This window comes from Parasteatoda tepidariorum, chromosome 9 (assembly GCF_043381705.1).
Source record: "Parasteatoda tepidariorum isolate YZ-2023 chromosome 9, CAS_Ptep_4.0, whole genome shotgun sequence".
NCBI lineage: Eukaryota > Metazoa > Arthropoda > Arachnida > Araneae > Theridiidae > Parasteatoda > Parasteatoda tepidariorum.
This window is the reverse complement of record NC_092212.1, coordinates 85048737-85073758: the sequence shown is the minus strand read 5'-3', so window position 1 is coordinate 85073758 and position 25022 is coordinate 85048737. Positions and strand designations below refer to the sequence as shown.

Sequence of the window (25022 nt, the reverse complement as noted above, 5' to 3'; positions counted from 1 at the left end):
TTTTAAGCACATAAAAGAAATTTTTTTTTCTACCTATTATTGACAGTCTTTCTTATAAATTACCACATTTAAAATTAAAGCATTGTAAAGTAAAGACATTAATAAACTTTTTACATAATCATGATAATAAATAACTTATTTTTATTATGGTGAAATAAACAATTTATTTTTGGCAAAAAAACCTAATTATTGATTTTATTAGCCCCATAAAAACTATTTTTTAAACAATTTTAGAACTATATTTAATGTGAAGTAGCTAACTCTACTCCTTAAATTAATATTTACCTTATTGAATTATGTAAAAATATGTATTTCATCTTAGAATTACTGTTAGTTACTTTCTTTTAAATTTTTTTCTTCATGATTTTTTTTCCTTCATTTTGTTGGGGAGAAGATAAAGAAGCAGTAGCTAACTCCATTTCAGTTTTGTTTAGAATTTCACTTTCTCAACTACTAGCTTTCACCATTTTTGATATTGAGAAGACTAGTTTTTCTTAATTGTTCAAATGAAAGTAATTAAAAAAAATCAGATGATTCTTTTCAAATCTCGTGTTCATCGAAATTGAAAGTTCTGAATGTAGTAAGTGAGTCAGAGTGAGTAAGAAAAATAAATTAAGGAATATCAGGACAGAACGCTAAAAATTAGAAATCAGGACAAATTTTTAATCATGAAAATCATAAATATCAGGACAACTACAAATCCTGATACTATCCTTTTCAATGAATCCTGCTCAGTGTACACGAATGTATAACTGCGAGCATTATCATTGCAAAAAAAAAAAAAATATAAACACTATAAAAAAATTAAGCATTTATTACAAGCTTAATGAATGTGTTTGTATGGAATGCGTACCCAGTTCTCAGTGTATGTGAATGCCTACCCATGAGTGGTTCATTTTCACTGAAAATTGTCATCTCAAAAAAAAAAAACATTTAAGGGCTTTTAAAAACCAAATATAAGAACCTCTAAGTATCTCTTACAAATGCTACATACCCTGTTTTTCAGCAATATCTTTTTTCATAGTTTGACAAAATAAATCCTCCTCTCCCCCACAGATCACCCTGAAAATCATTCATATGATCATGCATATTCTGTAAGCAAGAGTTTACATAAATTTTTAGTCATGCTCATTATATTTTTAAAAGTAAAATGTTACAAATCCATACCTCTGAAGGCGTATTTTAACTTAACTGCAGTGTCATAATCTGGAGCTTGTCTATAGGACAACTTGTAAAACTGAGGACACAGGTTTCGTATCAGTCTCCTGGATGCTGTGATGAATGGGACGAAGACGCGTGTCGGAGGGCCGACTGCGAATAAATCGAGTGAGCAGAATCTCCATTTGTAGATGAAATGCAAGAGTTACTGTTGCGTGCAGATATGGGAGGTAGGAGAACCTTCCAAGAAGTGTTATGAGGCAGATGATTGGACAATGGTTGAACAGTTTCGTTAAAAGGTTGATCAGTGTGATAGACACCTAATCCATCTGTAACAATAGTAAGGTGAAAATTGTTTATTTCGAATAAAGCCAATCAACTACTGATTTAAGGACCTCTTGTTAAGCAACATTAGCTTACAAAAGACAGTTATGAAAGGGTATTTATTTACAGGGTATCTGCTACATTTCATCTGCTGCATCATGACTTTTTCACGACTAATTCCACGAATTTTTCATGACTTAACGAAGTTACTGTTTTCTCAAAAACTCAACAATAAACTTAAAAAGCATTATAATAACATTAATTGAAATGATAGGTGTAACCAAAACTGTTATACTCTGCATCTTCATATTAATATATCTTAAATTTAAAAAACAGAGTAAAGAAAGAGTTGAAGCAATAAAATAGCTGGAAAAAATACGAAAGGAAACAATTTTTTCTCCTTTTTTTTCTGCAGAATTATATTCTAAAGATACTTTTCTTGTTCATCATAAAGGAAAGAAGTGATTTTTTTGTTCTCATTTCGATTGTTATAAGATAAAGGTGTATCAATTGCTCCTTTAATTATGTCTAGTGTTTATGTAAGCATATTACCAACTGTAAATGCAAGTAGTAGTAAAGGTTAGTATGGGGTGAACAGGGTTCCCACTCTTTTATCAAAGCAAAAATTAAGCACTTTTAAGGACTTTTATCAAAAAAATTAAGGACTTTTTTTGTAGAAATTAAGGACCTTAAAAATGATTATTTATTATCAAATAAAACATCATAGATTAATAATAATAGATAAAAAAAATGGAATAGCTTTTCTTCAACTCAGTCATCCTTTAAAAAATTTAAAAAAAAACTAAATAAAGAAATGTTTAATACAAATAATCTGTATTTAATTAAGATTAAATTGCATTTAATCACCTCACATAGCTTTTAAGAATATAAAGAAAAACTCAAAGAATTCAGATTAAACATTAAAATTTTCTATTTTAAAAATAGAAAGAAATTGTGTTAACAGATAGAAATATATAAATTAAGATGGTAAATTCATTAAATTAATAAAAAGAAACTAACATTAAAGAAACTAACAAATATAAGTTTATTGAGGTTAAGACAATTATTTTAAACCAAGTAAAATCTAATTATAATAAGCTAAAGATTTATTAAAATCACAAAATATAAAAAATTTAATGATTAAAATCAGAATATATTCAGTACCTAATAATCAGGAAAAAAGAAATAAATAAACTACAAGGAAAACTTATTAATTAAAATTAAGAATTGAGAAACAGAAATGATAATTAAAATAAGTGCTAACATAAATATTGAAACACAGGACAAGGCAGGATGTAATGATCAATTGAAATAAAAATGAAAAAATTCCATCTAAAAATTGAAAATGAAATGAAATAATTCATTAAGTACAAAATTTATTGTGAATGAAGGGAAAAAAACAGCAAAACATAGTGGAATCAGAAACATCATTCATAAAAAAAGATGGAATTAGAATTTCTCCAATTAAAAAGTATTGTGTCTTGTATAGAAATTAAAGGAACTAAATTAATCGACGATAAAAAAAATTTGTTCTTAATAAAGTATTGTCTGAAATTATAAAACAATAATTTGTCAAATAAATCAAAGGCAATGAAAATTGGATGCAAATATGGTTTATATATATATATATTACTTATTATAAAATAGGGAATAATGAATAGTGATTTGGTCGAATAGTCAAATATCTGGCCAAATAAAACGGCCACCTACCCAGTGATCAAACAACATTTTTAAAAAAAAATCCTTAAGAATTTTTATTGTTTATGTAAAAATAGGCCTGGGCATTGTAAGAAATTTTATATCGTGATTGATCGTCAGTCAGACATCGCGATGTATCGCAATTTAACATATGTTTGAAATTTATCAATGAGAGATCTTTAAATCAATCAAAAATAAATTTATAACAAAAGAAAATGCTAATTCTAAAAAAAAAATTTATTCTATAACATCAATAGCATTGCTTAATTTTTTCAATTAAAATAAAGATGGATTGACTTAAGACTGTCTTAAGGATTGACTTGCCTTAAAGTAAAAACAAACACAAGCTTTATTTAAATTTTTTTTAAAATTAAAAACGACTTAGATTTTTTAAAAATAATAATAAAACTGTTACAAAATATTTTACATACATTACAAATTAAAAAAAAAAGAAAATGTCCACTTAAATAAAACATTTTTTAAATTATTTGTTGAAAAAAAAATGTGCTTTTGAAACATTGTTAGGCTTTTGTTAATTACTTATTTAAAATAATAAAGTTGTATTGACTAATGGTCAAATGGTTTTAATGTAAGTTTTTTTATTTATTTATTATTATTTTCCTTTCTGAAAATGAAATAGACTAAAGATTTAAATGTTTAAAAATAATACTCACTATCTGACAAATTATTAAACGAACATGTATTGAAGGGATTTTTAAAAATATATATATTCTATATTTAAGAGCACTATTGTTAAATTATTGAAAAGCGTTAAAACATTGCTTAACTTTTTACTTAATTTAGAAAAATTTAGTCATTTTAACTAAAAACCAAATTAAAAAAAAAAAAGAAAGAAAGAACGCAAATTCTGTTTCAATTTCCTCAAAAATAAAAGCAAATTAATTAAATGTAGGCTTTGTTCTAATTTTTTTAAACTAAAAGGGACTGAAAATTTATTGGTTTAAAAACTAATCAAATTATTATATTTAAAAAACTAAACTCAATGGCGCGACAGCCCATAGAGGGCCAAGGCCTACTGTGCCAATCTCAGTTTTCTTCCTTGGGCTCTGAGGTGCAACGTGAATTAAATAAATTTTAAAAAAAATTTACTTTCTATGACAAAATATAAATTACTTAAATACAAAATATATAAAATATTAAATTGTATCACTTTTAAAAAAATCAATAAAGAATCTTTTTTTTTTAATTCATGATTTCGTTTCAGTAATATATTAAGTTCAGAACGAAAATTTAAGATAACAGCGATTGAGCAACGATCGCCAAGTAACAGTGGGTCTGCTGAAAATAATTGACAACGTTAAATCCAAACAGAAAAAAAAGTGACGAAATAATGCGCAACGATCGCTAAGTAGCAAAAGTCTCACTGAAAATAATTTATTTGAAATGTTATATCAAGTCGAAATAAAACGCACAGCGAACGCAAGATAAGTCCCGCTGAAAATAATCTTCAAGAAACGTAAAATCCCAAGGTCAAAAATGGCGCATAAGGAAACTATGCATCGCGTTCTATATTTCAACGCTGATCCTCACTCTTCGTTATTCAATATCACGAAACGAACATCATCTTCGTAGCTAAAAATGTAATCAACATCTTCGCAGCTAGACGAAATCAAAATAGTCTTCGTCAGAGCGGTGATAGTGTTAGCATAGGCAAGAATCCTAGCACGTTAAACCGCGAGCGTCTTAGATCAGATTCCTGATGCATTGTTTAAAATAAAAGTAATTATATCGGCGTGCCGATATGTGCATTAAGTCGATAAATAGCGATACATCGATTTAAAAATGTCTAAGAGCAGCGCTCTTTAAAATTGCCGTATCATAACAAATACAAGAGCTTTTTTTAAAAAATAAAAAAAATGGGAAAGCCAAACGAAATAAAAACAAAAAAATCGTTCTCAATTTTTATAAGAAAAATTTAACGTTGAAAAATACACTTTAAGTGCTTCCCATCGCCGGATTTTTAGAAAAAATGACGAAAAAGAAGCTCTTTAAAATATGCTATCAAAATAAATAAAAAAAACACAATTAATCAAAAAAGCAAAAGAGAAACAGAAAATTTTCCTAAATTCTTAAGACAAAACTTGCAACGTAGAAATTCAATTTTCTATTTTACCAGTTATCTATTTATCTGTATAACTTTAAAAGAAAAAGTGGAGATAAAATATATCAGAAACGCTGTTAAATTCCCAATAAAAATCATAGCGGCAATTAAATAATGTTAATTGCCGCTATGGAATAAAAAAACCCAACAAAAGTGAAAACAGAAAGCAAACATTTCACTCATTTAAAAAAAAAAGTGTCGATGAGAAAACGACTTTCTGATTAAAATTATACTTCGCCGAATATTCGTAATATCCCTAATATTAAAAAAATGGAGTCATTTATAAAATTCTATTTCAGAAGAAAATCTGATACAATGAAAAAAATCCACTTTGCCTTGCGATGATCACTAGATGCTGTTAGCCATTCCTTATATTTTTCATCAAGTGTCCATAAATTATTAAAAACACACTTTCCTGGCATTTCTAACAATTTCACATTTGAATGAAGCATCAAAGCTACCACGTGTGCTTTCAGAAGAATTAAATTTCTCGAAACCTATGGATGTAGAAGGTCAATGCAGTTCCTCAGCTGATAAAGTACCTCTAAGTACTGTCTAAAAATAAGTCAAGATCTCTACCCACCTGCAGTATCACGCTCCCCTCTTCCCACACTAAATTTTTTTCTTTCAGAGTGATCCAGAAAGAAATATTTTAATGAAAAAATTAATAAAAGAAAAAAAAAATAAGGACATGTTTTTTTCCACTTGCTTGTAATCCCTACCCTCACACGCATTCAAAATATTCTACCCTCAATGCAGGGTCTCATTCTAGGCGAAAGACCTACTTTTTACCTGTGAATATTTTCCTAAGATAAAAAAATTGTTCCAAGGAACTAGTGATACTAGAAATTAAGGACTTTTAAGGACCATGAATCAAAATTAAGTACTTTTAAGGGCCCTTAATTTTCAAAATAAAAACTAAGCAGTTTTTAAGGACTTTTAAGGACCGTGGGAACCCTGGGTGAAGAAGTGAGGAAAACACTATTCTCTCCTGTACATTATGCTTTTGCTTATTTGATCATTTCTCAACAAACTAATTTGTAGTTATAATCATGGAGCTTATAAATATAGTTATTTGCAAGCATAGAAATCCATGTTTATGTCAAAATATATCTTTATGCAACAATGTTGCCATGACATGTAATCTGTAGGAAAAAGTAATGAAACAACAGACCAATGAAACTATTTATGCCTAGTGACTCATGACAGTCTCGAATTGCACTCTGTGATTTGTTTTCAGCTGGTGAAAAAAGAAAAGAAAAAATTCAGAATAAACTAATTTAAGAAAAATTTATTTTTCTTAAATACCTGAATTCAGTCAATACGAGTTCTATTTAACGAGATTCCAAGATTGACAGTTAAATTAATTTTTAATAAATGGCTAATTTAATGTTAAAAAGTCTTTTTATAATGAGCATACCACATATTCAACGAGGAATACATCCTATAATTAAAAATTTCAACTTCAAAATTTTATCAAAGCTGTCAGAAAAAAAGTATTTGAAGTTTTTGTGGAAATTTTCTCTTCTTTGAAGAGATTAAAAAACACCTTGTTCAAAAATTTTGTGTAGGTAAACAACAGACGCAATGTGATGCTTTTCACATGTGTCTGTGAAAAGCATCACATTGTGTGCTTTTCACAGATCTCCATCACAATAGCAACAACTTACTAATTATAAACAATTGTATCCTCACCATTGGTATGCAAACGCATATAGCTTGGTTAGAATTTGAGCACTTTTCTGTTTCCATTGACTTCAAAATGTTATTGAAATTATATAATTTTCACAAACGATTTTAATTTCAGTTGGTGTCATTTTCTTGTTGCAAAAATGCTACTTGTGTTAGTGCCAGAAAAACTGGATTGATGAATAAAATTCAGACTCAATTAAAATGATCCTTTATCTATATATATATTTCTCTTACACGGCGACAAAAAAAGCCTCATTACAACTCCCCGAATGGCAACGCTAGAAAATCGACCAATGATTGCCGCTAAAAATGTCATATGCCAAATCTAGCTGAGGTGGCGTAACATATAGCACTTTTAAAAACGGAAACTGAAATAACCTTAAGCTAGGCAGAAGTGAGTAGTCTTTGCTGATAGATCTCCATTTTAGTGTTTTGTCTAAAGCGCTTTTTTTTCCACAAATTTATATATTACGAATTTATTTGTTTTATTATTGTTATTAGTCATTCATTGAAAAATGAGTCTCAGTCGCGCTGTTACACTTTAAGATTTTATTCTATAGCACATTTCTAATAGGTTTAACGAATTACATGTTTATTTGAATTCAAATTTATTTTAATTACTTAGTATTTACTAAAAAGATGTAATTTTTTTTTTAAAAAAAAAGTTGTTATATGTATTTGAATGATAGGTTTGAATTCTTAGAATTTTGTGTATTTGCAATGCACCTAAGTTAGTAGCGAGCATGGTTTGCAAAGCAAACCATATAAAATTGCGTAGCAATTTTCGGGGGTCGGCAAGCGTTAGCGAGCAGGAGGCGCAGCCCACTAGTTTATATAATTATGTGTAAAAACTAATTTACCAATTATGACTGATCGAATTTTTTTAAATAAATTAACAACTATATCTTTTGTTTAAGCTTGCATTTAATTTCATATCATAAAAATTCGATCAAAGATAAAAAAGAGGTCTATTTATTTGAGATATATAGTTTTTAGAGGTTTCTACATGAGACACAATATTTTTATAAATACACACAAATATTTTAAATACATAAGAATAAATATTATACTTATTTGTTTAGATATTTTTTCATGTTTCTTTATTTCGACCTTTTCTGAATTTGGTGCAGAGAGATTTTATTGCTCTTTCCTAAAGGTGTTTTCAACACAAAGTCAATAAAAAAAATTCTGTGCCTTCCAAAAGTGGCCGTAAATAGAAGAGGTCGGAGGTGGTTTTTCTTGGAGATTTATATTTTATTTTATTTAATTATTATTAATATTATTTAGAATCACTGTAAGGATTTTTTATGATTAAGTTATGTGAAGCGATCGCAATTGTTCTATATCCTACATAAAGTTCCTTTAAGATTCTTTACATCAATTTATTAAAATTTAATTAACTTATCTTATTTTTAAGTCCATAATCACTTGGTTTACATAAAACTGGAGTATTTTAAATTATTATTTAATGCATCTGCAATTGCTTTGCATTTGAAATATGCACAATCGTACACGGTACAACTGTGCGCACATTTTAAATGTTATGATGAAAATTATCGAAATGCATAATTTGGGATTTAAAATAAGATCACATTTATTAATTTACTGCATGTTTAATAATTATTTTAATGACTTTAAGAGTTTAATAATTTATTATTTGTAACAGATGCGTTAACTACACTATCGTTTGTGTAGTAAAGTTTTATATACAGCATTTCTGATGAAAAACATTTCATTTTTAGCCTAATTTGGCGGGTGCAGCTTACATCCCAGGGTGGTGTAACTCAACGAAATTATGGTATATTTATCATTACAAATAGATATTTAAAGAATATTCAGCTGGCCCATCCATTATTCACCTTTGGCTGATTCCAAGTCTACTATTCGTCCTTGTTCAATAATTGAGTAAAAAATAGATGAGCATAAATTATTAATGCAATAGCTAATATCTATCATTTATAATTGCTATTTTAAGTAAAATTTACTAACACTCAGTTGTAATCTTTTTTATTTCTTACCCTGAATGAAATTTAGAAATTGATTCTTATGAAAGAGAGCTAAAGTAAGCTATGAAAAAAAGTACTAAAATTCATTGTAACAAGTCAGCATAGTCTAGGAAAAAATTAATTTAATTTATACAAAACCCGCCATACTAGAAAAAAAGTTTCAGCTATAAAGCGTAAAATAGCAAATAATAATAAATTATAATACTAAACAGTACTTACTTTTATTGACAAAGTTTTGCTACTAAATGAAGGTTGAAACCTGAAAAAAATAAAATAATTTTTAAAAATGGTTACATGGAATAAAAGATAATTTTTAATGTGAAAGGAATTTAAATCTCATTTTAATCTATAAAGAAACATTAAAGTATGACACAATTTTATGTAAATAAATTATGTATTTTAATAATCATGGCAAATTATAAATAAAATAAAGAGTTATTGCTTTCTTATACAAATTATCAAAGGAAATTTTTGGAATTAAACTGTGAAATAAAAAATAAAATTTGATTTGTTTAATTTTTATGTAATTTAACAATATGCGTATTTGAGAATACTTTTTTAAAAGAAGAAAAGGAACTCCCTTAAACCCACTGACCGTTCTGCACGTAATAAGTCGCATTTTAGCCTGCAGTCTTTTCTGCATAGCAAAACCGGTTTTCCCATTTTAATGGATAGGGGAACTGTGTGTAGGTGAGAAACATTCTCCCAATTTTGCCCATTTCCTTATCCGCCAGTGGGTTAAATAAAAATTTGCAACATATAGCAACTAAAAGTCAGATAAAATGTGTTTTTTTCTTTTTTTCTGCTCAACAAAACTTTCTTTAATTTTTTTCTGATCTATTAAAAAAAGAAACATGCAAAACGTTAAAAAAAAAAATTTAATTTATGCATTTTTTTACTATATTTATCACTCTTATTAAATTAAAAGTTAAACTCTGAATGTTTCTTTTTTTGTTTTGTTTATTTTACAGTCATTTCATTAAAAAAAGAAACAATAAATGTATAAAAAATTTTTTTTGTATTATTGTACTATCATTGTGCAAAAATTATCCCTACGTCACAAGCTTGCAGTTATGCTTATAAAATTGTAGTTGCAAAGATTCTTTATTAAATTGAAAATATTTAAAAATTTATTCATTTCTACATCACTACATCATATTTAACATACCGAATCGAATTTGATCAACTTATTTTTAGAAATTAATGAGATTCACACTATACCAATGCATTTTTAAAATTTTTGAACCCTGAATTGCAAAAAAAATTGTAATACAAATAAAATGGAAGCTGTAAAGAATTATTTTTGGTTAAGATGCACATTTGATTATTTTCAACAAAAGGGAAATGAAATGATTTGCAGTTTTTGTATTTTTATTAATTTCATTGTTTGCAAATCCTTAAATCATAAGTATCATACAGAAAATTCAAGTTTGTACTAACTTAGATAAAAGAAAAACTGAATTGTAATTCTTATTTATAAGCTAGATACAAATTCAGAATATTGAATAATACTGTAAAATTGGAAAAAATGATTTCATAAAAAAATAATAATAAAATGTAAACTAATACTTTACTTTTTAACTACAGTTTTGTTATTGAATTAACTTCTTAATATATAGCACAATAAAGAACAAAAGGATAAAAAAAAGAAAGAAAATTAAGAAAAATAATAAATTTTATTTACTGTGCAAAAGCTGCAAGTATATAGAACTCATAAATCAAGTTAAAACTATGGAGAAAACATGGAAAATACAAAGATTAATGAAGAGAAGAAGAAAAATTATTAAAATAAGATAAAGTAATTTTTAAAAAAAAATTAAAAAGATATACATATTAAAAAGCCGGAAAACAAAAAAGTCTAGATATAATCTCCTCATCTGCTCACACGATCATATTTGCAAAAAGGAGTGCTTTCTAATATTGTATCAATATAGCCAAAGCAAAATATATCAGTAGTATGAGAAGTACTCGGAAAAAAAAATATATCACGTAAAAAACTGAAAATAAAATGTAAAGCAAAATCAGAACATAACAGAAATTAAAAAATTCATTTTGTGTTTATAACATAATAAATATAATAAAACATCATTTCCTCACTTTAAAAAATTCAGAAATTAAGTAATTTGTTTAAATATTAAGTAAAATTTAGAGGACATATATTTTTCTTTTCATGCCATTACATGCATCTATTAATATAAAAAGTTTCAAAGCTTTTCATTCCCATTACTTTTTCGGGATTTTTCGAACTGAAAATGAGTTTTTATATTGATCCATGTACAGAATTTTTATGACACATTAAATTGTTTACTCACATATTAGGTGGCTTTAGTTCTTGCTCAGGAATATACAAATGATACACTGAAAATACAAATTTATAATTATTAAAATAAAAGCTTGGATAGTCATATTAAATAAGTAGAACATTTCACTTTGGTTATTTCACAATTGATTATTTTATGTTATTCTAACATTGATGCCCCAGTGTTAAATTCTGCAAAATTTACTAATAAAAACAGTCAAAAGCAGTGAGGATAGTTCGATTGGGCACTTCAAGATGAAGACCTCCCATACCCACACATGTGACGCCAGAGTCAGCTAATCTTAATCTAACATTAAAGTTGAACTAAGTTACTCTAGAAATGATACATGAAATGTTTTATAGCATATGAAATTTTATAAATGATGGTGATGTTGATTTGGTAAATGACGGCTTATTTTTAATGTTGAGTTAAAAAATTTAAAATTATTTCAAATATCAGAAATATAAAACTAAAGAAAAAGAAAAAAAAGTAGAGAATATTCATAATGATTAATTATCTGCATGTGATGGTTCCAAAAGATATTTCTCAACTACAATTTTGTTTTTTAATTTTTAATATAACAGCATTATTTACTTATCAAGAGCTTATATAAATTCAGAGCTCAAACATATTGTAAATGGCGGACTCAACTTTTTCCTTGAGAAAAAAAAAAAAAAAAAAAGACAGACACAATGAATTTCAATTAGGCCATCTCTACCACTGTTTCATTTCCTCATTTTAAAGCAATAGGGGCTATTCACATATCACATAAGCCTATTGATGGTCATTTTGGAATTCCCCTCTCTTCATGTCATCAAAAATAATAAAATAACTAGCCCCCTCAAATACTAACATAAGAAATTGGCAACACCTCATCCCCTTTTTTGCTTCAGCTTTGACTTTTACTGTAGTGTTCTAGTAATTTCAAAATATAAAATATATATATATATATAATTTTGCATAACATTAATTCATTTTGTAAAGTAAAAACTAGTTTATATTATTTTTTATCTTGTAACATATTTTCCTTACCAAAATTAAATTTAATAACACTCGTAGCATTACAGTAGTATCAAATCCAAGAATTATCCTTTCTGCTATCATAGTAGTGATATTTTCATATTAGTTATTACAGATAAACGATAACTATTGCAAAATTATCATATTTGATCATTACAGTTAACAATGATTATTGTTGCATTCCATAATTGTTTTGTAACCGTCGTTGAACAGCCAACCCAATTTTTGGGACTACCAACGTTCAGCTCTGTAGCCTTGTCATTTTGAACACAATCCAGAAGACAAGGGAACTCCCAGATCAAGTAATGGGGAAAGCCTTTGTGGAGGAATTTTTGATAACTAACCCGCATTTGCGTTACATGGAGAGGAAAACCTCCCATGGTTAATCTGACGGCAAGGGGACTCATGATCCGTCTTCCTCTGAGGATATTTCACGACAGCACTGCTGTCTGTGTGAGCCGGGTGCTGAATTTGTAACGACCAGCCATTGTTGGGATTTGAAATGCTGGAGCCATCACAGCTCTTCCATAATTGTTATCATTATTAATCCCAATGCGAATTATGGACAGCCAGTGACCTTTTTAAATAAGAAATCTGGCCTTTTTTGCATGTGTTGGCGATCTTACAGAGAATCACAACAATTGAGAAGCATTATACTTACTTGAGGGCACCTTCATTTCTGGAGTAGAAGCAATGTTGTTGAATGCACATTCTCCAATCATACTTAGTAAAATGAAAATCATCCTGGCATAAATTTAAAAAGTATATAATTAATATGAATTTAAAAATATATAATGAAAAAATATTAAATTTTTCAAATTTAACTTATTGATTACTTAGAAGGAAAGACTTTTTTTTTTACATATTTAATAATAATTTAAATTCATCATTTGTGGTTATAGTGTAACTGACAAAGGGTAAGGCAGTACTTCTTTAAAGGGAAAGAGTAGTATAAGTTAACAGGGGGCTTACCCCTTAAAAAAATACTTTACAGAAAAAAACACTTTAATAATTTAAACACAATTTAGAAACTAGCTGTACTTCACACGGGGTAATGACTGTTATAAGTCTTTTATTATATTTAAGGTAGGTACTTTATTTACGTTGCACTAGAGCTGCCAAGTTGAGCATTTTATGGTAGAGCAATTTAACGAGGACTGATACAGCACACCCTTGGTTCCTATGCAGGTCGATCAAAGTGGTCACCCACCCGCTCACAGATCGCAACCAGTGATGGTTGACTTTTACTTAAGAGAATGCCATGCCAAGGGGGAATATTTTCGTTGTAAATTTTCTTTCACTTCCATTACTAATTTAAAGGGAAGAAAGAGTTCAGGCAAACCTACAGTGTGTCATGAAGTTTCATTTGATTAAAAAAAATTCTAAATATAAAAATGCAAACAAATCATTGGAAGAGAACTTTGCCGTTGCGTAATCCTAAGTTATCTCATTATAATTTATTTTGACATATTATAAAAGATTTTTTTTCAGTGCTTGAAACTTCATGGCTTACTCCATTTCTGTCTGAGCTCACTATTTTTACAGTTTAAAATTAGTTATGGAAGTGAAAGCGACAAAAAGTATCTCCCGTGATACAGCGTCCTCTTAATGGGTGTGTGGAAGATTATAAGCAGATGACAATCTACACCCCTTTTATGTTCCAAATGTTTGTAGATAAGGTTCATTATCTGAAACAGCTGTTTCCAATTTTTTATGGCTATGGAACCCCATTACAACAAAAAAAGTTAATTAGTAGCAATGACGAATTATTTTGCATATATTTAATGTAAAGAATGAAATATTTGAAATTATGAATTAGTACTTGCAGTCTGCTTATGATGAAAATGAATAAAATAATCTGATTTAATTATGAGTTTTAAAAAAGAACTTTGATAAAACATTGAGAATAGTGATTGGAGAATTGCAATTCTTTATTCTTCAATCTAGTTGTTTTATTTTAATTGAAAAAGATTGATAAGCATTGAATTTTTTATAAATGCATATTCTTTACAAAATTTATTTAATATTATTGTTAAAAAATAATGCTTTTTTTTAAAAAAAAAAAAAACATTTTGCTGTTTCTTCTCTTTGGCATTTTACATAAGTAAGTTCATATTCACAACCAAAATATTAATTAAATTACAGATTGTTGAATGCATGTAAATATAATTTTAAAAAAAAACTTTTGAACCACTGTAATCCTTTCACGGAAAGTTCTGTGGAATAGATGTTCCAGAATCAGAAAATATAAACAATTCATGGCATTTGAATTGAAAGTTAGTATCTACAATACGACAGAATATCACCTGATAACAATAAATAACAGTAATCTTTCAATTATAGTCTTTCAATTATAGTAATATAATCTTTCAATGTGTGTACCACTTGTGCCTGATTTTGATAAATGATTTAATTAACAATTCTAACATAGCATGTTGTAGAATTGAGGGACACAAATTGTGATAGAAATTATCTGTTGTACCCAATTTGTTGTTTCTGCATTTTTTTTAGGATTTGTATTATAGTATAACTTGACTTGTACAACTTGTATTATAGTTCAGGACTTGTAGGATGGTATAACTTGATTAATAAAATTTTCATCAAAAATATTTTAAAGGGGAATTCAGATTAAAAATTTTAATTGATTTCTTGAAATGCTAATTTAATCCAATTAACAATTACAGAAGTTTGAAAATGGTGAAGTAAGGGATTATTCATAAATTCCTTTCTTTTAAAAGGTTAAGAATTGGGGTAAAATGTTTAATTACAAATATTATTAAATAAGGAACTAAAGTACAAATTTAAAAAATAACAAATCATTAAATTAGCTCCCAATAAGAAATAATTTTAATTGATAGCTCAATAACTATTTATATTTTAAAGCAACTAATGGTATGGAGACAAATAAGTGAAAATGAAATTGCTGAATATGTTTATAAAGCATACTTTTGGTACTTTTCCATTTTCCAAGTCCCAAATGCAAGCTTACTGAGTGCAAGTAAATTAAATTTTTTTTTTTAATTTTAAGAGAATTTTTTTTAAATAAATAGATAGATAAAATAGCCGAAATTACTTGCATAAGAGAAATAGAAAGGTACCATATTTTTTAATGTTACGTATCATTTTATTTCACATAATATCCAGCATTATTTAATTTGCTATTAATGCATTGTTTATTTTATTTTGAGAAACATATTACCGAAGTTTTATTTTACCAAACAAGTTCTATTTTTTTCCTCCAAAACAGCTATGGCATGTCCTGTATAATATTAATAGTTTATCATTAACAGATATAATTTCAAGTTTTGAAATACTTCACTTATCCCTTCTGTTCCATATCTTTATTTTAAGCCATATTTATATCCGTTTTTATTATGCACCTTCTTGAAATTAAGAAGAAATAAGAAAAAGCAAAAAAGGAAGAAAATCTATGATCAATATATTCAATAATATTTATCATCATGCCTGGCTCAACATTATTATGATATAATCAATCTATCTCTAAAATATGAACAATCAGTTCACTTAAAATTAAGATACATTACAGCTCAACAGTTTGGGAACAAAATTACAATTTCAAAAGATTAGTAATTTGTATGCAAAAAAATATTTTAAGTGTAAGAATAATTTTTAAACAATTTATTGAAAGTTTTGGATTTATTATCAGAGATTGCCAAATGCATAGCTTAAAGAAGCCCAAGGCACCTTAAACAAAGAAGATTGACAAAATGTGCTTATCTACTACATAAAAAATTATATGTACATAAAAAATCTAAATGGATATTTTTCATATACTTTTAGATAGGATTTTTGGATTTCTTTTTATAAAAAAAACTTTTTTCATAACTATACTTTCTTTACTTGTGGTTAATATACAGGAAGATTCCAAGTAGTTGCAGCTGTTAAATAAAATTCTGCTTATTGTATTTATGTCTCATTTACTTGTTCTCATCAACGTCACCTTCAAGAGACATACAATAATTTCTGTTTATCCTTTTGAAACATGTAAACCCAAGTTTTGTTCTTAAGTTCCCTTAAGAAAACCTTTTAGTGGTTGACGTTTAATTATTCTCTAAAAATAAATAGTTTCATGGAAATATCAATATACTGCACACTAGGACATAAGAAAGGGTTTTTTGTTTTTACCAAATGTTTTCATACTCATCATCACTGAATTTATATTTATTATATCTAATTTCTAACAGTTCTTCTTGTCAAAGTGAATCAATCCCTTCAACATTTGTGATGGAAGTATTTTTTCATCAAACCTACAATTTCAAAATATCCTCAAAAATTTTTTTCATCGTCTGTATTAAGAGCAAGAATGATGAAATGGCTATTGAATCTGACCCTCTAGATTAACATTACTTTTATCAATGATAATTCAAAAATTTTAAGAAATTCTACTTTCAATAGAATAAAAGGAAGTATGTCCTGATCTTGACTGATCAGTTAGTTAACAATAAATTGCAGCATATTTGATGTAAGATAGAACAAAAAGCTGTCCCTATCAGTAGAAACTTGACTTATTATCTAGTAGTTATAAGGCAATTACAGTTTCTGGCCTAACATAGCTAATTTTAATTATATTTGAAAGCATTTTAAACTTTTCAACCCTTCATTTTATGCAGTTGTAAATTTATAACAATATGTTCATTATGTATCCTGTTTGAATCAATCCTCTTGAATTTGAAAATGTTCATCTAGTGTCCAATATATGGCCTTCGGGTCTCAATTAGGAATTTTAAATGTGGGTTTTACTTCACAAAGAATAAGAGCTGTTTCCATAGTTTTCATGCAAATTGAATTCCACAGAAGATGTTTAGCATACTCATGATGTTGTAAATGTGCAATATACTATAGATTTGTTATTAAATAATAATAAAGAGTTTCTGCAATTATTGAACTTCTTTATTTTAAATCCTTTAATCAAAATTTCAAATAAAAAATTTTCATGAAAAATTATAAATTCATAAAATGAATGGTTAAAAGTTTTTGCTAAAACTTAAATGCTTTTAAATCTCAACAATAGAGTTAAGGTCATTTCAAAAGTGGTTCATCAAAAACATATTTCATAATTTATTAAGCTATAAACAACATGGATGATGAACCTTTTTCTTACCAATGAAACTATGGTTCTGGTTTGTTATTTTTAAGTGTCCAGTATACCACAAATTGTATTTCATTTTAAAACAAATATTTAAACCCTTACTGTGATTTTAAACTATCAAATTATGTTTTATTACTTAATTTTCTGTTGTAGGATTAACTTGTATCAGATATAAGTTGAATAAATTTTTTTGAAAATATTTCAATTTGATATTAAGATTTTTAAATTGCACTGAAGAAGGCCGTTGTAAGCGAAAAAAATAGTTAATGTTAAAAGTTTTTAATTTTTTATAGCATGGAAAATTAAATGCATCAATACAACTGAAAATATTATTTTAATCTGAATTTATTTTCTTTCAGTTTCTAAAAAAATTTTGTTCAATTTAAGATGCCTTCTTAATGCACTTACTACTTTTCAAATTGCGTTTATATTACATTATAAATAAATATATAATATCACATTAAAAACAAGTATTAAAATATTCAATTTTCTAAGGATTAAATTACCCGATTTTTTGTGTTCAATTCTTCAAATCTGTATTCTTAAGTTCTTCTAATGCTTTACCAAGATCATTCTGTCAGTTTCCTTTCCAAAATATTAAAGCACTAAAAAAAGTGAAATTTAATGATCATTCATTTTAGCAAGGAGATCTTAAAACAAAACTTTCATGCTTTCTAAAATTTACAAAATAGAGAAAATAGCATTGATAATATTTCAACTGAATTTTGTAACATCCAAACAGCTCTTAAAAATATTTTTCTGCCTTTAGAAGATAAATCAGCGAAACTCGCTATTCCTTTAAGGAATATATATCAAGTTTGCACTTCAGGGATCTCAAACAATATATTTTCAGTTTAAACTTTTCTTTGCTATTCCTAAGTTAAATCAGTTGATAGTGCTGCATATGTAAAAAAAAAACATGAAATCACACAATTAAATTGAACCCATAAATTAAGTAAATTCTTTTTATGGTATGAAAAATTAAATTTCATCTAAAAGTTCCTCAAATTTGAGAAGAATTTGTATACAACATAGAAAGTTTGTCCTATTGAGATTCTATTTCCTGTAACAACTCAGAGAAGTTGTGATTTTTTAAAGCACATTTAGATATAAATTTTAAGAATTCTAGTTAAAATAGACAAAAGATCATAAAATAACTGCATATTAACTTCTGCACACAATGGTACTCGGTTCTGAATCAACCTTTGATGTTGTCAGTCTTAGAGATTTTTTAAAAACGTTTTGCAGTAAATGTAAGCAAATAAAGCAATTTATAGTATACTTGTTGTGTGCCACCATTACATCTGAACACCTAGTGGCACGAGTGCCGTAGATTTGCCATCTTTGTTTTATAGATTATAGAATGACAACAAGTAGTCATCACAAAAGATCATACATAAGTGGTTTTGTGATGTTACATTTCAGTGATCTAATTTGTAAATTTATCCACAAAACACAACATAAATAGAGAATTATAATTTTATGGAAAAAAATATACATGTCAGTGAGATATCATTAAATCATAAAAGTTTATTAAAAAAAGGGTAATTAAAAAAATAATACATAAATTTAGTTCAATATCACAGTCTTTCATTCTCAGATATAGGGAAAAGTGGGGAAAGATCGTTTAGCTAAGATTTAAAGGGTGTTGGAGCTGATCTGCTCAACATAGAAACTGTCAGATATCCATTGTTTAGTTTTGTACAAGATAACAGTCATGAAAAGTCACACATGTACAACTTTCGTTATATATGATTTTTTTCTAGAAAAAGTCGAATCACCCGGTCTTACCCCATTAGTGGGGTAAGACCAGGAATAAATGCTAACTCTATGGAAAATTTAGAATTACTAGAATTTCAAGAAAAAAGTAGCAGACATTTCCCTTTTATTAGGAAATTTAGGGAAATTATGCAAGCAATTTACATGTAATGTAGTCAAGACTGTACTCAAGGGAGGGGGCTGACCAAACATCTGGGGGCCTGACCAAAATTCATTACGAAAACTATAGCACTTTTTTAAAAGAAAATTGCAGAGAATTTTTTATATCAAAGTATAAACTACAATTCTGCTGTCTTCAAAAACTACACAAAATATGAAAATAAGGTTTTTTGCTTGGAAGAAGCAATAAACTTTGTTCCATGAAACTTTTGTTCAATCTTGAATGCAGTTATTTTCGTCTTTCAGTGTTTTGTAGCTTTCGTGGGCTCAGCGTAGACACACATCAAGGAGAAAGATCGGGTGTTACCCTGTCTAACCCCAAGAGTAGAGGTTATACTGAACAGTGATACTAATGAACCTTATTGTTTGTTATGAATTATTGGTAAACGTATATTAAGCTGAACTAAAAATAATTTTATAATTGTAATAAGGCTAGATTTAAAAACAAAAGAACATTAAAGTTGATACGGAAAAAAAAGCTCATCTACACAGATGCATTGAATTAATCCCCAACAATATGATAGGTGCATTTTTTTGACTAGTGAAGAGTAATTCAGAGTTTGGCCACTGAAAAACAGAATTAATTTTGACACAATCAAGGCACCCACTTTCCCCTTACTCTCCCTTTATAATATTTAAAATAATAAAAGAATTAATACCTTTGTTAACTGGATTAAAATGAACAACTATGTTTTCTTTTCTTCTTTCATTTAGCTAAAACAAATTTTTCCAAAAATCACACAAAGCTTCAGAATAAGTCTGTAAAAAATTTATACTAACAATTTAGTAACAATTCAGCAAAAGAATATATTAGCATAAAGACTATGGAGAATGCATAAAAAGAACACTGTGAATAATTGTTAATCTGGTGAACAGATTTTCTCATACTAAGGTGCAATATTAATTGGTTTGAGAATATTGATATAGTATCAAATCAAGCATATTAGCATAATAAAGTATCATTGCCACAAATACTATAAAACAAAGTTTAAATTGGAATATAAGATTTCGCAAAGATATTCATAAAAATTTTCTAGAAAGTTAGTTACAATTTCCTGTAGAAATTATTGATGAACCCATCTTAAAATTTATTATTGAAAAATGGCTTGCAAGTTTTAATTTAGAACAAATTGGCATATTATTAAAACAGTTATTAATGTAACAATTTAATGATTAAAAATATTAATGAACTTTAACATAAAAACAACAATTTGACTATGTGTGATGCCTTACAATAAATTTTTTAACTCTAGGAAATTTTAGGTGATTTTTATTTTACTTTTTAATATACAAACTATAATTTTTAGCAAATAATTGTGAATTCTTTCGCTTTTTATTCATCATGACATTTTTATTCATCACTCATACTAAAAAATTGTTAATCTAGAAGAAACAGTGTTGGGAGTTGCATAAAATGTGTGCATGGATCCACATATTAATGCACTTGGATAATGCACCCAAATCCTGAAAGCTAGTAGTCTGAAAAAATATGCAGTTTTTCAGGTAACTGCAAATAAGAAAAACATTTACAAAAAATAAATAAAAAACTGAATAACTTAAGATTTAATGATTAATTTTTTGCACACTAATAAGGAGATGGCACCGTGTGTAGCGTAAAATCATAATATCAAACAAAATTTTATTACATTATGTGGCACTGAATTTAAATGTGCTATTCAGTTTGAGGCCACTGAAAGGTTTTCTGGGTTATTCACACAAGTTTTGTGCTGGTTAACAAAAAGAAAGAGAGTGGGGCCATTATAATATGTTGTTCTGGTGGCTTTGTGTGTGCATAGTATATGAAAAATAAAATCTTTTAAATAATAATGATATGCATTATGAATATCAAAAAATGAAAAACTAAAAGTAAATAAATAAAATTAAAATGCTAAGTATAAGTTTTACAATTAAGTGTATGTTTCATAAGGATCGAAATAGAAAAATAAAAATTCTATATCTAACTGATTAGAAAAGAACAGTTTTCCCTTATGTATGAGACAAATTAAAAGTGCAAAATTTGTGGCAAATATGTATAATAAAAGAAAATTACAATACCTTTTTTTCATTTCATAATATTAAAGGGGGGGAAACTGACACAAACACAGTTATATATTGAAAATGAAATGACATAATAGATCACATTAGGAAATAACAAATAAGTACTAAAAAGTTAAAAAAAAGTTTTATGAAAAATATTTCAAAACTTTTAAAAAAATTTTTTCAAAGTTTTTAGAATTCTTTATAAAAATATGCTAATTTAAACATATAAAAAAATTAATTTGAAATATTAAAAATACAGGTAAATAGATAAAACAAAACAAACATTAATTTTAAAAATTATAAATATATTTATTGAAAAACGTGAAATAAATGTTTGCGTGCCAAACGTTGGCTCACCTAATATGGTGCCCCTGAAAGAGAGGCCAACTAATCTGCCCTGTAAATGCCTGAATTGACGAAAATGTTTACACAGGTGGGCGTAGGAGAAAGAAAGAAAAAAAATTTTGTGTGCCACTGGCTGTGAACTATTTGTAGAGATATATTGAACAAATATTGTGCTTCTTTGCATACTATATTAAAAAGAAAATATAAAAAGTATTTAGGATCTTTTTCTTTTCCCTTGACCATGAGAAAGATTCGTTAAAATCAAATATATTTACAAAACATAAACACTGTACATAAGTATTAGAAATTTTCTAGAGTTGATTTTAGTAATTTAATTGTTAACTAGAATGAAGACTAGTGACTAATGTGACTAGAACTAGAATGTTAAGAAAAAAAAGGAGAAAAGTCCATAGAAACTAAACAAATTGTTGTTTTTCCTATAAAGATGATTTACAGCAAAAATTAACTTTTTTATTTCAAAATACAAAAACTCAAGCCTGTATATGATGTTATAAGATATAAATAGATAAATCTCATTTCTGAACAGCAATAGTTTTGGGGCAGTCTAAGGAGTTCTAATAAACATAGCTGGTTTTTTAAAATTTGTTTTCTTTTTCACAACATTTTAAATTCATCGACATACTTTTTAAACAATAACTGTTTTGAAAATAAATCAAAAATTTTAAATTAATATATCTGTAAGCCTTTTATACAAAACTTGGAAGATTGTATAAAGAAGTCTATTGTGTTACTCCTTAAAATTCCTTACTTTTATTTTTTATGATCATCAGTATTATCAGTAATGGTACAATTTTCAAAAATGATTTTGAGCTTTTTCCTTTCTCTTTTTTTTTTTTGAGAAAAGTATAAGCTGAAGTTATTTAAGCTCTCAGAAATACCTTGTTTATATAATATGATGTTTTTACTTGTGAGAGTTGTTTAAAAAATGTGTTTGCAAACTCACTGAGCAGTGAGTTTGCAAACATGATTTTTAAACTGGTAATATACTGGTATACTGGTAATAACTTTTACATATTTTAGGTAAGTAAAATGCTTGAAACTTAATTTGAATTTATATGGTGGATTTGCTAATTTTTCTTTAGAAATTAAATGCCCAAAAATTGCTAAGCTATTGCAGTTAAACAAATAAAATCATTAGTGGAAGTTTAATTCTCTGTTGAGACCATTTAAGTGTCAGGGTCAAATCTGTCAACCCCATAAAAAGGTGAAACATACCTCAATAACACACATCTTTTTAAACAAATTTTTAAAAAAATAAACAACCTAAGTTTAATTTAAGTAGTATCATTAAAGAAGTATTATTGGCATATGAATTAGTCATATTTCACAAAAATAACAAACTTCAATTATTCATATCTGCAAACAAAACTAGGTTTTATTTAAAAGAAATCAAAAATTTGGCTCATACAACCAAAATCAATTACATAGCTGCTAGTAGTTACAAGGTGTGACAAAACTAATGGCTTCAACAGTTAAGGGTAAAAGAATTTACCAAAACAAAACAAGAACTTTCGCCATAGAGTGTGTGGGCTCAAAAATCAAAGGGCAAGCTGAAAGAGAGTCCTTCTGGAGAAAAATGGAAATGTAGTGTGGCGTAACTACCACTACAAAAGTTTAACATCATTCACTAGTATATAAAGCATGCTAACTTGATTCTATCACGAGGTACCTTTTGATAGATGACGGTTGGCATGGTCGAATAACTCCCCCCCCCACATTGGTGACCTTCGAACGTGATTTGCTCACGCAAGTAACGCCCACTTCGCAATCTCTTAACGGTTACGCCTACTTCGATGGATAGTCCACATTGTACGGTTGACTTGCTATTTGTGAATGCATCATTCACCTCCTGCGCTGTTGCTTCTCAGTCTCGTCTCGAACATTCACACAACGTCTACACTCTCAACGCCTGCATACTCTCGACTGCTAATGGCAACACAGGAGCGACTTCGATTGTGATGTTAATACACCTCTCACATTCAGCACTCAAAAAATCCGGAGACTCTCTCCCGGTCTTTCACAAGTACATCAACTAGTGAGATCTGTTCATCGAATTATATCCCAGATAAAATTCTGGTGGGGGAGTACTGGGGCGTAACAACCACTACAAAAGTTTAACATCATTCACTAGTATATAAAGCATGCTAACTTGATTCTATGTCGGGGTACCTTTTCATAGATGACGGTTGACATGGTCTGTAACTACAGTCCCCTCGTAGTAAAAAAATTTTTATTCCTGATTATCAAGAAATTTTGCTTTTCTTTGGTAGTTAGGAATATTTACAGGAAAAAACTTATTTTTTTCCAGGACATTACAAAAAAATGAATAAAACCGAAACAAATTAAATTAAATGGGTGATACTAAAAACCAAATAGAATTGAGAAGCAATTCATTCGTACATAAACATATTTGACTTAAAACTAATTGCAATTTTTTATGTAACAGAAATTTAAATTTTTTTACAATTCTCTTTTTAAAAAACTATATTTGCATTATTTAAGTTTTATACAGAATTATAAAACCTACATAACATAGAATCAAAGAGTTTGCTTGAGTATTAATACTTTACAGTATTTCATTATAAAAATTACTAGTATGCAATTTGCGATTAAGATTTCAAAATGTGATTTATAGTAGAAAATACAATAAGCATGGCATACCACTGAACATTTATATTAGTTCCATGACTAATTTAAACATTTAGTGGGTGGAAATAAAACTAACCAAGCATATAGAATCATCAAAAGCATACATGTTATAAATGTTCTTTAACGATAATACATATGCTTAATGTTCTTTAAAGGAATTCCTAAGATAAGGATTTCTTCAATGAGGTCCATTCTTCATAGTCTTTTAAAATTAGAGAAAATTTATTCTCATTTCTCGAAGCTTATTTAAACAAACAAAAATTTAAATTTTCAGCCTAATTTTTATTCCGTTTGTTTTGGTTACGACGTTTATTCCTTTCTATTTCTGTTGCATGAGTTCTTTAATCTTGAAATAAATGATCCGTGTAGAAGTTTAACCTCAAGGGACATTCTCACTGTTTAGGGTAAATTCGTGAATGGAGAGATGTGAAGCATAACCTGGTAAATGATTATTTCTTGAGGGAAGGGCTAAAACAAAACACTCGCTTATAGAGAAGTTGTTGTTGTTGTTGTAGTTCTTTTACGTCGCACTAGAGCTGCACAATGGGCTATTGGCGACGGTCTGGGAAACATCCCTGAGGATGAGCCGAAGACATGCC

The 25022-nt window shown here is 27.7% G+C and overlaps 1 protein-coding gene across 1 annotated transcript in view; it reads right to left on the bottom strand.

Annotated features, from left to right (window-relative positions):
- LOC107456428 (tyrosine-protein phosphatase non-receptor type 14-like) overlaps nt 1-24722 on the bottom strand; it is a 59217-nt gene extending 34495 nt beyond the window's left edge. The window contains exons 1-8 of the mRNA XM_071185893.1: nt 24528-24722; nt 20028-20127; nt 17937-18035; nt 12982-13064; nt 11313-11358; nt 9220-9259; nt 1168-1487; nt 995-1062 (exon numbers count right to left, since the gene is read on the bottom strand). The gene's annotated coding sequence lies outside the window, so the exon portion shown is untranslated. The remainder of the gene's footprint in view (nt 1-994; nt 1063-1167; nt 1488-9219; nt 9260-11312; nt 11359-12981; nt 13065-17936; nt 18036-20027; nt 20128-24527) is intronic.
- Between the last annotated feature and the right edge of the window lie 300 nt (nt 24723-25022).